The sequence below is a fragment of the Phalacrocorax aristotelis genome, chromosome 1 (assembly GCF_949628215.1).
Source record: "Phalacrocorax aristotelis chromosome 1, bGulAri2.1, whole genome shotgun sequence".
NCBI lineage: Eukaryota > Metazoa > Chordata > Aves > Suliformes > Phalacrocoracidae > Phalacrocorax > Phalacrocorax aristotelis.
Window position 1 is genome coordinate 135,182,243 of NC_134276.1, and position 15,748 is coordinate 135,197,990.

A 15,748-nucleotide genomic window follows, 5' to 3' on the forward strand; every position below is an offset into this window, starting at 1 on the left:
CTGGGGCTGGTACGTGGGCGGGTGGAAGGGGTGGAGACAGTGTTTATTACCAAGTTTTACATTACAGTGTTTATCACCAAAGGCACTTGCCTCGAAGCTTTGTAAGGCTTGTTGATATTTCACTGGGAGATGTCTTGCTCTGCCGCCTTATGCAGTACAGCTGAAGGCACCAAGAGTACTCAGTTACTATGTTTGGTACAGGGGTCCAATTTTTACAAAGGTGTCTTCACCAGGATTTCACTGGAAACATCCTGGGGCAAATTAATTTTCTGTGATGTCAGTGAATTTTTTTTCAGGGCTCTTCTGTAGAACTTCTTTTTTATGTATTATTTACTTCTTTCTGAAGTTTCATTGCTGCCCTGCAGCCTCTGGCCAGACCCAGGACACCACACACAGCTCTGCCAACGCCTACACTCCTCAGTAGAAGGAGGGAAGAACTTTAGCATGTTATTATCTTTTTGCTGTCTATCTGTTCCCATTTAACTTCAGAGGCAGCCAACTTGATGACCACTCAGAGATGCAGAGCCATGGGGACTGTTTCTGAAATTGGACAGAACTCTGATTGTTTTTTGTCCCACTAGTTTAGGCTTGAACTCAAAACCCTGTTGATTTCAGAGAATCAAATATGCTCCCAGATCAGTGACATACAGTGCTTTAAACCCACCGATTATCTGAATGTCAGAGCTAGTGCGTTCCTGTTACATTGGACTGTGCACTAAGAGAGTGGATGCTAAGCACACAAACGGGGACTATGCCAAAGTAAATCCAGGAGGTTGCTTCAGCTGGGAGCAAAGAGTGGCTGTCTGGCAAATTCACTCTATATTGTGTACCCTTGGTTATGCTCTGCAAAAATACAGTTGGGGTCAGGGCAGGATGAGGACATCAACCTTCAGATAAGTTCATGTCTAGAGGGAAAATACGTCCAAGCCCTGTTCACTTCACTGCTGCCACCTAGGAAAAGGAAATATAAGGCTGCAGTGCTTGAGAAGAGTCTGGAGGAGATGGGTGGTGGTGTCAGCATAGAACTACCTCATGGCTGGGGGAAGCTGGCAGAAAACTGGACATGCGGCTTGGGGGAATGTAAAGTACAGATTTGCTAAAATATGTGACTAATTAAAATGTCTTGCTTTATTTGGAAAGGCCTTACAGTGGGGCTACAAGGGGAGTTGGCAGTGGGTGGCAGGAGCAGCCCTGGAGAAGGTTCTGTACCCAGGAGGATCAGACATGACTGGGATGGATGGGTGGACAGAGGTGGTGGTGCAGGTAATGGAGGTGAATTGAAAAGTTTTTACTCCAAGCTCTAATTAAATACTGGATGAGAGGAAGATCACTAATGATGCACAGAGTATTGAGGATGCTTTTTAGAAGCAGGTCAGTAGCTGGTGTGCAGCTTTGGCTTTCATTGTATGCTACAGCCAGGATCCAGACTAGCCACAGATGAGTGTTTCTCTTAAGTCCCCTTCAGCCTGGGTTAGACGTCAGCCACCCCACATCTCCCCCACAGTGCTCTGGCACCCCATGGCCTGGAATACCATGCAAATGTAGTTGTGGATAGAGAATTGTGCATTGTGGCCTTTACCCTGCTGCTGGTGGAAGCAAGTAAATAATGTCATTAGCCTGGAAGAGATACTGTCTCCATATACCAACTCCCCCACTCTTTGGACTTAGGAGCATCTGAGCAGGGTATTTAGGATTGCTCCAGCCCATCAGTACAGGCAGTTCTCTCCTCCTGTGGGGATCTTGTCAGCTGTCTGTCCCAGGCCAAGCAATGGGAGCACCAGTGCTCCTCTTAGCCCTGATCCTATTCCCAGTTGCAGCTGCATCAAGCCTGGAACCGTGAGAATATCTTCTTTTGATTTCGGGGTGCTTGGTGGAAGGGACTGTCATTGAAGGGTGGTGCTGAGGTCCTGCACTGTTTATCATCACAGAGCTGAATAGCGGGGGCCTTGTTCTCAGGGAGGCTAAGCTGAAGCAGCTCCTACTGAGTCCTGCTGGAGCACTGGGTGTCGAGCACCACTGCAGGTGAAGCCCCTAGTGTTTTCTTGTGCGGGCACTGCACTGCACACACCACACAGCTACAGAAGCCACAAGTTTTGCCTCTGTTCATCCTGTGCTGGTGTGCTGGTGAGGGTGAAATTTTGTGTGAGGACTGAGGCCCTATGCCTCAGCCGCTGAGTCTTTGGCTTCATTCCTCACACAGCCTTGCTCTGTGTACTTGCAATTGGAGAATCATACACTGGGCAGCTGGGTCATGGCTGGTGGCAAGATGGTGACAGACAGATACCAGCAGCCCTCTGGTTCCCAACTGGGCATGTTGCTTCTTTCTGGTATGGAAAGGGAGCTGCACTATAGTTCCTTCACTGCAGGCCTCCAGACATTTCTGATCCCTTGTCTACCTCTTCATGAAAGCAGCAGCCTCTGAATTGTTTTTGAATATCTGCTCTCTTCTAGTCACTATATGATGGTGTTCCCTGCTGTCATTCACCATTCCCAAGAGGAGAAGCTCTGAATTCACCTCTGCTCCCTGGCTGAGGCCATCCAAGTGGCTGTAACCTTAGAGGTGACAACACAGGATCACACACTGGTGTAACAGGATGTGGAGAAGCCAGGCACTTTTTGGTGTGTCACCTTCCAGGTAAGTGTAGCTGTGGCTGCTGATTTGGCAGTGGATTGTCTCACTTTCACTTCAGACAGGAGCCCAGCACTTCTCTGTGCACACTGTCCTTTGCCTTGCCATAGGTTGCAAGCAGGTTAAGTGTATTTCCCTATTAGTGCCAGGCAAAACACAGCAGTGACCTGGAAATTAGCAAAGTAGGGGATCTTTCCTGTGTAGATAAAAACCTGTCCTTTTGATCTGTATCAAGCCTGCCATATGAAGACAGGCTGGGAGAACTAGGTTTGTTCAGCCTTGAGAAAAGGAGGCTTAGAGGGGATCTCATCACCACGTACCAGTACTTAAGGGGTAGTTTCAAAGATGGAGGCTCCCTTTTTACAAGGAGTCACATGGAGAGGACAAGGGGGAATGGACACAAGTTGCTTTTGGGGAGATTCTGATTGGACATGAGAGGGAAATTTTTCACAGTGAGAACAATCAACCACTGGAATAATCTCCCCAGGGAAGTGGTTGACGCCACCACTTTTAAGATTTGGCTGGACAGGGTGTTGGGCCATCTTGTCTAGACTGTGCTCTTCCTAGAAAGGTTGAACTATGTGATCCCTGAGGTCCCTTCCAACCTGTGATTCTGTGATTTCATCCTATGTAAAGCCTGTTGGAAAACACCGACTTTCAGTTTACTCAGTGTTTGGTCCCTAAAAATGCTTGTATATTGCAGTGCAAGTCAATGCATAGGGATTACATTCTTTTCATCCTGGCTTCCTCAGAAGCCTGTCCCTCCAGCTCTGAAAGGACCATCCAGCTCTAAAGCTGCATCTATACTGCAAGGTGTAGTTACAGCCTGCATAGACATTGAGCTTGCTTTAATTTAGCTGTGATGGGTGGTGATGGCACTGAACCCACAATGAAATGAATTGCTCCTAGCCAGTCTGGATATTTCTTGGGTGTCTTGAGTTCCTGTCATTGCAACTTTGCTGCTTTTGTTAGCCTAACTGGACACACTGAGGCTGGGGCATGACTACAAGACCTTCAGTTACATTTCTGGAGAGCCATGGAGATGTGTCTGGTGCTGAGGCTCTACAGACTGCCCCTGCCTTCCTCAGAACCTTCCTAAGTCGCTGTGCCTATGCCCTGATTCTCCTGCAGGTTCAGCAGAACTCAAGGCAGAGCTGTAGTCACTTCTGGTTCTTGCATCAACAAGACAATCATTAACTAAGTGTTTGATGCCAGCCCTTAGGAGACAAGGAAGTCTGCTGTTAGCAAAAAGACGCTTTCTCCTGGTGAGCTTGGTCTTTCTGCTACTGAGATGTCCTGGTTTTGCCTGATCGGTATCATATCTTCTGTCTTGGTCAGCTCCAGATCTGACTTCCCTACGGTTTTTCTTGGTTTCATGAAAATCTCGCTTTTATGTGACGTGGGAGAATGACATGTCAGTTGTTTCACTCTTAGGTTCAAGTGGGATAGAGACAGAGTCATACAGTAGAATTTGGACTCTGAAGTTCAACGATTTTTTAACAGTGAGATGATGTCTCACATCTGGAATAAGATGCAAAGTCTCTGATGAATTTTTTTCCATTTCCTTGTATCAATCAACCTAGGTGCCAGAGTTCATTCCCAGGAAAAGACATGATTCCATGTCACACGTAAGACACCTCTCTTGGTTGCCTCTCCTCTTACAAACTAGAGGGCTTCAGCCTCGCCTGTGTCTGACCCCTGTTAATGTCAGAGTTGCAGGGCGCGAAAGATAGTAAAGCGGAGAAAGAAATGTGGAAATAGGCAAACATGACAAGGAAAAAGGCAGAGAAGAGAATGAGGAAGCTGGGGAGCATGGAGAAGACTATGAATAGGGAAAGGAGAGAGCTAAATCACAGGAGGGGAGGGAGGAGAAGGATGTCAGGTATTTTGGTAGGACAGGTGCCTCTGTTTCTCCTTCAAGCTACTTGTAGTCTCAGACAGTTTGCTTTTTTAATCTGACAGCCAGAGGAGGTGGTTTTTCTGCATGTCCTGATCCACAGCGGGGACTCTGTGCTTTCTGAGGGTCTCAAGAATGTTCTGGTCAAGCCCCAGAAGAATGTAATTCTGGTAGAGACAAACAAGGGCTTATACAAACCTGGAGAAACAGGTAAGGCAAGAAGGTGGCATATGGAAATGGGGAGGGAAGGGTCAAGGTAGCAGCCACATCTGGGAGGAAGATTTCACCAAGCGCAGCAAGCTAAGCTTGTTGGAGGTGGAAGAAAGTAGATCCCTATTAACAGATGTTTCCAGGAACAGTAATGAGTCAGGTGTTCCCCTCCGAGCTGTGCTGCACCAGATGCCCAGCCTACTGCTCCTGGGTGTTGTTTTGGAAAAGTATCTCTAGTGAGACCTAAAAGGAAAGCCAGGACTCTCTAGGACACCACAAAATCTCTTGTTTTTTGAAGACTGTTGATTATGTTTGAGTAAAGCCTAGAGTGACAGCTCCAAGCTGTAGAAATACAGGGAGTTACTCCACAGTCTTTACAATATGAACAGACTGCAAACAGACCAACCCCACTGTTTAACACATCATTGTAATCTCTTTCCAGGCAAAGGCAGTGAGTTTCGACAGCCTGCAGCTGCATATAAACCTCCCAGACAAAGTCCTGTTGGGGTGGGAGCTGCTGGGGAGGGCTGTTTGGGGAAAGACCTTCTACTGCTTTTGGCTGGGATAGAGTTAATTCTCCCCCCCGTAGCTGGTACAGTGCTGATGACACACTGATGCTGTAGTTGCTGCCAAGCAGCGGCTCAGTGTCGCTCAGTAGCGCCTGTGGTAGTCAGGGTCCCTCCCAGCTTCCCACTCCCTGCCGCGTGGGCAAGGTCCGGGAGGGGCGGGGCCACAGACAAGACAGCTGACCCCGACTGGCCAATGGGATGTCCATTCCATACCATGTGATGCCATGACCGGTACATTAACCGGGGCAGTTGGCGCGCGGGAGGGCGGTTGTGGCTCGGGGAGGGACGGCGTTGGGTCAGCGGGCGGTGAGTGGCTGCGTCATGTGCGGTTTGTTTCGGTTGTTCATTCCCCCTTCCCCGCCCCGGGTTTCGCGCCTCTCGTTATTTTCCTTTTCATTGCATTATTATTATTGTTTTATTTTAATTATTAAACTGTCATTGTCTCAACCCACGAGCTTTCTCACTTTTACCCTTCTTATTATCTCCCCCATCCCGCCCGTGGGGAGGTGAGCGAGTGGCTGTGTGGGGCTGAGTTGCCGGCAGAGGCTAAACCACAACAGACCTGAATACCTCTGAGGTAAGGAGAGGCATGAATACTGGAGCACAGAAAAGGTGAAGCAGATTTGTGCAAGGATGTGTTGCAGACAGAATGCTTCATTATCCTTTTTTTTTTTTGCACCTCCAGTGAAATTTTGAATTGTGACTATTGACGAGGACCTTAAGGTCATTAAAAATGAGATGAGTATCACCTTGTGCTTTTCTAGAAGTAGGAGCCTCAGCATTAGACACATTGAGAGGCTCATGAAGGAGACATGTCCTCCCTTCATGCTTGTCAAACCATAAGAACAAATGGTCTTTGAAAGGACACACCCATCCACTGGTCCATTGGAGAAACACTGCGGAGTAAGCTAACACAGAGGAATGAGACCTAGTGTGGGGTCTGGATGGGGCAGAACTTTCTGGTCAGGGGTCCATATCAGGTAGTGTTATTAATACTGTTTCAAATGGATGCTTTTTTTGTGCTGTACAAAACTGAGCCTGTGTTTCTCTTGTTTTTACAGTATTCCCAGATATGGCTGCAGGTAAGTGACAAAAACTGACCAAAGGCAGATGTCTGTCTCTTCTACTTTGCCCTTTCACTCCTGGACAGAGTTGTGCCACAAATATAACCCCAAAAATTTATGCTTGTGGTTCAGGTTCAGCTGAAGTCTTTTCCAGCTTGTCAGCCTGGGTTTTTCAATCAAACGTGCACATCTGTGATGCACATAGTTGAGCTAGAGGCAGGGCAGTAATGAACCTTTGCCTGACTCTTTGTCTGCACAGAGAGCAAAGCACAAGGCTAAGTGCTCAGTAGATGCAGCATAGTTGCTCCTTCCCACAGTATTATGGTGTTACCTCTTCCCAGTAGCTTTACAGTTCTTGGCAGTCTTTGCAATTGAAAAGTTCAGTAAAAGGATGATACTGAAAGGAGGAGAAGAAATCTCACCTGGTGATCTGGCATCCTCTCTACTGGGGTAAGGGCAAGCCCTCATAGTGCCGTCTTGTGCCTGCGCGTGGCTGGACCTGCCAGGTACCCATGCTCCCGGTGTGACTTGGTGGCTCTGCATGTCCTTTCTCCAATAGGATCCTGAAAATAACCATATTGCTGAGTGGCTGAATGTAAAGTCAAGACATGGTATTGTGGATCTGTCCTTTCTCCTGGCCTCTGAAGCACCTCTTGGGGAGTATACCATCTCAGTGCAACAAAATGTGGCTCAAAAAACCTTCAGTGTTGATGAATATGGTGAGACTTGGACAACAGAGTTAAGTGAAAAGCAGTATGGGTAGTTGGGGAAGAAAGCAGGATGATGTGCCCATGTTCATCAGACTTTTTGCCCTGGGAGAACAGCAGACTGGGTACAGGGACAGATGGGTCTGTGCGCATACCTTATGTTGGCCTGGAGGTTCTGCAGCTGCATAGGAAACAAGGGAGAGCCTGTGGTCTGACACCTTGTTCTAGTTGTGGCTGGTCTCTGTCATGAGCACTTTCTGCTGCTCATTGTCACCCTATTCTAAGTTTACTGTCCACTCCAGCTGCCATAATAGGAAATGGCATCATGCCTTAGTCCTATTAAGTTTGAATGATGCAGGTAAGGACAAAACCCTGTGCCATTTAAAATATCTGCGCTTGCCTGAGCTGGAGCAGAAAGCAGCCCCAAGTGCAATTGTAGCAGCAAATAGAGGGTGGTGTGGCTGAAGGGAGTAACACCTATTGCAGTGTAGTGATGAATAACTGGGGACATTACTGTCAATGCCCATACTTAGTATTGCTTTCTTTCCTCCATTCATATCTTCCTTGCTTCCATGCAGTGCTGAAAAAAATTCAGATAAATGTTGAGCACCCTTCATTTATCACTACAGTTGATGAGGAATTTCAGCTGAAGGTCTGTGGCAAGCGAGTACCTGATACTGTTCTGATCTCTGGCCTTCGGCTCTACAGTCACCTCCAGATTGCTCACGGCTGAGAAGTGGCCTTCCAGTATGACGGTCTTGCATTACCCTGTGGTTGGGGGAGCCAGATTGCTCTCTGGAATGGGCTCCTTCTTGTACCTGATCATTTACTCTGAGGCTGAAGGATACTAAGGATGCTGGGTGTAGTGGGTGGAGAGGGACGCAAACTGATTTTAAGGGATGAGCTGAAGTTCCTGAGCAAACAAGGTAAAAAGCTCTCCCAGGCTCCACTTCCCCCTGAAGAGGGTGGGGGTGGCCTGGATCAGTATTTCTGCTGAAGTGGCCAGTCTTCAGGTGAATATTTCTCCCCTTTGATACAAGTATACATATGGGAAGCCTGTTCAAGGGAAAATAGGTATTACTTTTATCACATTATCCCAGTACTTGGAAGGTGATTTATCAGGTTTTATTGAGATGAGGAAGCAAACCAGCTGAGTAGGTTAACAAATAGAGTGGAAAGTATAACCTGCTGGAAATGTATGTCTGTCCCTTTAACCTGCCTCAATACATCTCTGATGTGCACCAGCCTGTTTAGTCTGGTGTCTTCCCACTTGCTAGGCCTGACCAGACTCCTCTTCCTGTGATGCTATTGCTTGAATTACTGCTTTAGCTGCCCACAGCTGACTCTATATCAGGAGAAGGTATAAACCCTGTGTATGGAATCAGATCACTGGTCTATTCAGCCCTGTGACTGTTCCCACCAATAAACAGGCTATCAGAGCATCAGATAGTCTGTGGCTTAATACCTTTTTTTGCTGGATCCATGCAGTTAATGGATCATCTTACGCTTGCCTGTGTCCTGTTTCAGATAATGTCCAGTGCTGGTTACACTTTCTGCACATTTGTGTTCATTATATGTTTGTGGTTAAGCTCCATGCTTTTTTTCCCATGGCTTTCAGATGCAGCTCTTTCAACCTGAAAGTCACAAGAAAATATTTCTAAATGTTAGACCAGCCAGCAACAATCAAGAATATAAAAATCCAACTAGATGTCTGCATCTTTTAAAACAACCCAGTAGCAAAGTATCTCCAGCTGGAAAGCTGTGGAAAACACCAACCGAATGCCAGCTCCCTCTCACGTAGCATGTAAGAAGCTCTGCAAGGGTCTCTGGAGAACTTAACAGGCATGAATAGAAACACTGTGTCCGCCTTCTCTCTGTGGCAGACTCTGCCTTAATGCTTGGTAGAGGTCTTGCAATCTTTAAGTGTCTGGATGCCCTTGTTTAACATGGCCACGTGACAGAGATGGTTGTGACTGGAAAGCCACAGTATCAAGCTTTATTCTTTGGGGCCATATGGTTTCAGGGAGAAGGTCAGCTCAGGTAAAGGTACCCATGCTCTTTCAGCTGCAGGATCTGGGCTTAATCCAGTCTCCTGAGTTTGTCTGTGACATAACTAACCAGTATGCAAATTGCCTGAAGCAGTTTTTTCTGCCACTTTTTTGTTGACCATTTAAGGCAAGCATGTTGATTTTCTTCTCTGGCTAAGGTATCCATGATGGGTTTCTGCAGTTACAGGGTTTTGAGCTTCCATCTCTTCCACAAGTATTTGGAAGCATTTCTTTAGGATTGCCCAGCAGCAGTGAAACAGCTCCTCTTCCTCCACACCACGCTTCTTCACTTGGTTCATATCTCTTTTTCTCCAGACAAACAAGAATAGCTGCACTACTTTTACAGTGAAGTCAAACTCTGGAATTAAGCAAAACTGACTGCTACATAGCAGTGATGGGAGAAATGGTGGAAGATGGAACAGGTACTGGAGGATATGTGAAGTGGTTCCTTCCTTGCAGCCAAGTTCTGATCCTTTCTTTCCCTGAAATTTTTGGTTTTGGCCTTTCTGCAAATGTTGAATTGCTTTTGAAAAAGTAGCTAGAGGGTTCCTAAGTTTTCTGGTATGATGGTGGTCTCTATTCTGGTGTATTACCAGATTTCTTAATCTTCTCCACCCTTTATCTCCACTAGCACATAGGTAAGTTTTAGTGATTGCCTGGATACCAAGTGTTCCTCAGCCAGTTGTAAAGCCCTGGCTAGCTGTGGAAGAGTCTGCAGCAAACCCTCACAGTCCTTGCTAATTGTAGTACAGCATCCTGACAGGTAGTATGTACTCACAGTCTCTTTTCCTCTTTTTTTCCTAAGCCCCAGACAAGGCTGCTTATGTACAGTCCTGCTGTTAAGAATGCCATTCTAATCCTTTTTAGTCTGCACAATATTGATTATAAAGAGGTAGGTTTTCAGTATCAGTGTTAATGTGCACCTAGCTCTGGCAACTGTAAGTGTCCATTGTTTGAACTGTCAGATTGTGGGTGGGGTCCTTCAGGCCACTTTTGGGCATCTACAGTGTAGCTGTCTGTAAACAGTCATCTAGTTTGTCTTAATCTTCAATAAAGAGAAATAAGTACTTACAGGGTATGAAGCTTTGTGTCATGAAGCAGAGAGCCCAGAAAGACTGAGGCAGTCATAACCTAGAACGATGTATTTTGTCTCCTGAATTTAGAGGTTGTAGATAGTGTTGAAGTATCTTCTTGTCCTCTGCTTCCCTTAAGAGCACTGCTAGGGTTTAACAGATTTCTTATCTCCACATCCAGGAACAGACACTACTGAAATGGTTGGAATTCCTATTGTGACAAGGATGAAGAGTGTATCAACCTCCATTTGTTCTACAAATGTGGACTACCATATACAGGGAAGGTAAAACCCATGGATCCCTTCTCTGCTGAGAATACATCATAGGTCAAATAATGTTTCTGTAGGCAGAAAACAACAATCTCCAAGACAGTAAGTGCTGCTTTGCTGGGTACCAGCAGCTGAGTGAACCCTCCTGTAGAACCAATTTCTTCTCCTTATCCGAACCTAATATATTCTCTGGGCAGGAATTTGGAGCCAGCTGCAGTCTCTGGAGGCTTCCCTAGGAGTAGCTCCTTGTCGTGGTTTAGCGGCAGCTCAGCCCCACACAGTCGCTCGCTCACTCCCCCACCGGTAGATGGGGGAGAGAATCAGAAGGGTAACGCTCGTGGGTTGGGATAAGAACAGTTTAATAATTAAAATTAAAAGAAACAACAGTAGAAATGCAATGTAAAGGAGAACAACGAGAGGCGCAAAGCCCCGGGGGACGGGGAAAGGAGGGGAGAGGGGGAACGAACCGCCGAAACAAACCGCACGCGCCGCAGCCACTCGCCGCCCGCTGACCCGACGCCGCGCCGCCTCCGCGCTGCCACTGCCCCCCCTCAATATATTGGTCATGGTGTCACATGGTATGGAATGAACCTGCCATTGGCCAGTCGGGGTCAGCCGCCCCCACCACGGCCCTGCCCCTCCCAGCCCCCCCTGCCACGCCACGCGGCAGAGCGCGGGAAGCTGGAAAGGTAGCCGACCCCCACAGTGAGGAGAATTAACCCCTTCTCAGCCAAAACCAGCACATTCTCCACCCCTTATTCCATACCATTTACACCATGCCCAGGTCCCATATGATGCAATAGAACCATACCAACCACCACCCCTCCCCTTCCCATCCTTTAACATAATACACAGACATCATTCCCTTAGTTCATGGACCTTCCCTGTAAAATGTCCATTAAAATGTCCATTGAGTTCACCCAGTCCATGACTCTGGGCTCCATCTGTTGTATCAGTCTTTCAGGGTGGGAGAGATGGTGTGTGGTGTTGGGTTGCTGCATACCGAGTCAGTCATCGTTCCATCACTGCTGCACGGCTTGTTTCATAGTTGATCTTCCATGGGTTGGGAGGCTCGTACTCTGATATCACTGATACAACACAGAGGTGACACACAGTATTATATAGCAGTTCACATTGTGCCATTCAGTTCATTGACTGTTTTCACCCAAAATCAAATCCCCTTGAGGCACACATCGGATTTCTCCATCCTCCCGCATCACCCACCAAGTGCACCCAGGTCCTCGAGCAAAAGCAATCCCACGAATGGGTTTGCCTTTGCCAGAGGCAGGAAGAACCCAGACTGTTTTGCCCAGCATACTTGTTGCGTGCACTACAGGGACTCTATCCCCTTCCACAGTATGTAGGATTTCTGACTGGGCAGGGCCAGCTCGGTTGGCAGATCCCCTCGTGTTGACGAACCACGTGGCTTTTGCTAAATGTGTATCCCAGTGCTTGAAAGTTCCACCCCCCATTGCTCTCAGTGTGGTTTTTAACAGTCCATTGTACCGTTCAATTTTCCCAGAGGCTGGTGCGTGATAGGGGATGTGATACACCCACTCAATGCCGTGCTCTTTGGCCCAGGTGTCTATGAGGCTATTTCGGAAATGAGTCCCGTTGTCTGACTCAGTTCTCTCTGGGGTGCCATGTCGCCACAGGACTTGTTTCTCAAGACCCAGGATAGTGTTCCGGGCAGTGGCGTGGGGGACAGGACATGTTTCCAGCCAGCCAGTCATCGTTTCTACCATTGTAAGCACATGGCGCTTGCCTTGGCGGGTCTGTGGGAGTGTGATATCGTCAATTTGCCAGGCCTCCCCATATTTATATTTCAGCCATCGTCCCCCATACCACAGAGGCTTTACCCGCTTCGCTTGCTTGATTGCAGCGCACGTGTCACATTCGTGGATAACCTGTGCAATAATATCCATAGTCAATTCCACCCCTTGATCATGAGCCCACCTGTATGTTGCATCTCTCCCTTGATGGCCTGAGGTGTCATGGGCCCACCGAGCTAGAAATAGATCACCCTTATGCTGCCAGTCCAGATCCACCTCAGCCACTTCAATCTTGGCAGCCTGATCTACCTGCTGGTTGTTTCGATGTTCTTCAGTGGCCCGACTCTTGGGGACGTGAGCATCCACATGCCGTACCTTTACAACCAGTTTCTCTACCCAGGCAGCAATATCTTGCCACAATGTGGCAGCCCAGATGGGTTTGCCCCTGCGCTGCCAGTTGCTTTGCTTCCATTGCTGCAGCCAGCCCCACAAGGCATTTGCCACCATCCAGGAGTTAGTATAGAGATAGAGCACTGGCCACTTTTCCCGTTCAGCGATGTCTAAGGCCAGCTGGATGGCCTTTACCTCTGCAAACTGGCTCAATTCACCTTCTCCTTCAGCAGTTTCTGCTACTTGTCGTGTAGGACTCCATACAGCAGCCTTCCATCTCCAGTGCTTTCCCACAAGGCGACAGGACCCATCAGTGAACAGGGCATATTGCTTCTCATCTTCTGGCAGTTTGTTATACAGTGGGGCTTCTTCAGCACGTGTCACCTCCTCCTCTGGTGATAATCCAAAATCTTTGCCTTCTGGCCAATCCATAATCACTTCCAAGACTCCTGGGCGACTGGGGTTTCCTACTCGAGCCCGCTGGGTGATCAGTGCAACCCATTTACTCCACATAGCATCAGTTGCATGGTGTGTAGAGGGGATGTTTCCTTTGAACATGCAGCCCAGCACTGGCAGTCGGGGTGCCAGGAGCAACTGTGCTTCAGTACCAACCACTTCTGAAGCAGCTCGGACCCCTTCATATGCTGCCAATATCTCTTTTTCAGTTGGAGTATAGCGGGCTTCGGACCCTCTGTATCCCCGACTCCAAAACCCTAGGGGTCGACCCCGGGTCTCCCCATGTGCTTTCTGCCAGAGGCTCCAGGTAGGGCCATTCTCCCCGGCTGCAGTGTAGAGCACATTTTTTACATCTTGTCCTGCCCGGACTGGCCCAAGAGCTACTGCATGGACTATTTCTCGTTTAATCTGTTCAAAGGCTTGTCGTTGCTCAGGGCCCCATTTGAACTCATTCTTTTTCCGGGTCACTTGATAGAGAGGGCTTACAATCAGACTGTAATTTGGAATATGCATTCTCCAAAAACCCACAACGCCCAAGAAAGCATGTGTTTCCTTTTTGCTAGTTGGTGAAGACATGGCTGCTATTTTGTTGATCACATCCATTGGAATCTGATGACGACCATCTTGCCATTTGATTCCTAAGAACTGGATTTCTCGTGCAGGTCCCTTCACCTTACTTTGTTTTATGGCAAAACCAGCTTTCAGAAGGATTTGGACTATTTTCTCTGCTTTCTCAAAAACTTCTTCCGCTGTGTTGCCCCACACAATGATGTCATCAATGTATTGAAGGTGTTCTGGAGCTTCTCCCTGTTCCAGTACAGTCTGAATCAGTCCATGGCAAATGGTAGGACTGTGTTTCCACCCCTGGGGCAGTCGATTCCAGGTGTACTGGACGCCCCTCCATGTGAAAGCAAACTGTGGCCTGCACTCTGCTGCCAGAGGGATTGAGAAGAATGCATTAGCAATATTGGTGCGATATTGCCGCCGGTGCACTGTTGTGGTGGCGATTGGCACCTGTTGTTCTTTGACCTTCAGCAACCCCACCACAGAAGGGTCCTTTGAGAGACTGGGCAAGGTAGACAGCTGTTCAGTTTCCTCTGCCTCCAAGGCAGCTACACCAAAAGCCCACTTGTAACCTTTTGGGTCCTTGAAATACCCTCTTCTGAGATAGTCTATGCCAAGGATGCACAGAGCCTCTGGGCCAGTCACAATGGGGTGCTTCTGCCACTCATTGCCAGTTAGGCTCACTTCGGCCTCCAATACAGTTAGCTCTTGGGATCCCCCTGTCACTCCAGCAATGCTGATGGGTTCTGCCCCTATATAGTTTGATGGCATTAAGGTGCACTGTGCGCCGGTGTCCACTAAAGCTTTATACTCCTGTGGGTCGGACGTGCCAGGCCATCGGATCCACACAGTCCAGTAAGCCCGGTTATCCCTTTCCTCCACCCGGCTGGAGGCAGGGCCCCTCTAGTCCTGATCATGGCAGTCACAACTCACTTCCTGTAAATGTGAATCAGGAGTCCCTCTATTACACTTAGAAATAAAATCTGTGCTTCTACTCCTCTGTCTGGGGACTTGCTCGCTGGAAACTGGAGCCGCAGCTTTCCTGGAAGAGCCTCCCTGAGTGACTGTTCTTCCTTGCAGTTCATGTACTCGTGCCTGTAGGGTCGAAGTAGGCTTGCCATCCCACCTCATCATGTCCTCTCCGTGGTCACACAGGTAGAACCATAGGGTGGCCCGTGGTGTGTATCCTCTTCTTTGAGACAAAGGACGCTTATTCCTAACAGCTGAGACACTGCTCTGTCGAGGTGGGGAGCAGGAGAGATCTTCTTTGAGTTGCTGGACCTCTTGGGATAGTTTCTCCACAGCAGAGATAAGCGAGGAAGAGATATTTGTGTCGTAATCCCGGAGTCTATCTATCACTTCTGCCACCGTTGGTGTCTCGTCATCTTTCCAGGACATCACTGCCAATGAGTTTGCATGCGAAGATGGTGCGCTCCGTACAAACTTCCGCCACATGGGTCGTGTGCACTCGGCTTCATCTGGATCTTTGGATGACCGTTGATCGTCCAGGTCACCATAAATCACCTCAAACACAGCTAATTCCCTTAGATACTGGATGCCTTTCTCCATAGTTGTCCATTTTCCTGGGCGATATGTAACATCTTCTTTAAAGGGATACCTTTCCTTCACTCCAGACAGGAGTCGCCTCCAGAGGCTGAGGGCTTGTGGTTTTTTTCCAATTGCTTTGTCAATGCCCCCTTCCCCAGAAAGGGATCCCAATTGTTTGGCTTCTTTTCCCTCTAGTTCCAGGCTACTGGCCCCATTATCCCAGCATCGGAGCAGCCAGGTGGCAATGTGCTCACCTGAACGACGGCTATAATCTTTTCGCATATCTCGCAACTCGCTTAAGGACAGGGATCGGGTGGTCTCTATTTCATTTATTACTTCTCCCTCCTCTCCCCGCGATGGCCCTGGTTCTTCATCATCCCGTTCTAAACGAGTTGATGTCCGCTTCCAGTATTTCGTCTTGTGTATGGGGGCAACTGATACTGGTACGGGTTTATTTTCTGAGCTAGCTCCGGTACTTGTTGTGGGGGTTTGAGTGGCTGCAGTGCCTGTTGTCAGGGCTGGATTGTCTACAGTGCCAGTCACTTTGCATTG

At 48.1% G+C, this 15,748-nt stretch overlaps 1 pseudogene; it reads left to right on the forward strand.

Annotated features, from left to right (window-relative positions):
* Positions 1-1,670: 1,670 nt before the first annotated feature.
* The window catches only part of LOC142054575 (alpha-2-macroglobulin-like protein 1), a 37,356-nt pseudogene continuing 23,278 nt past the window's right edge, over positions 1,671-15,748 (forward strand).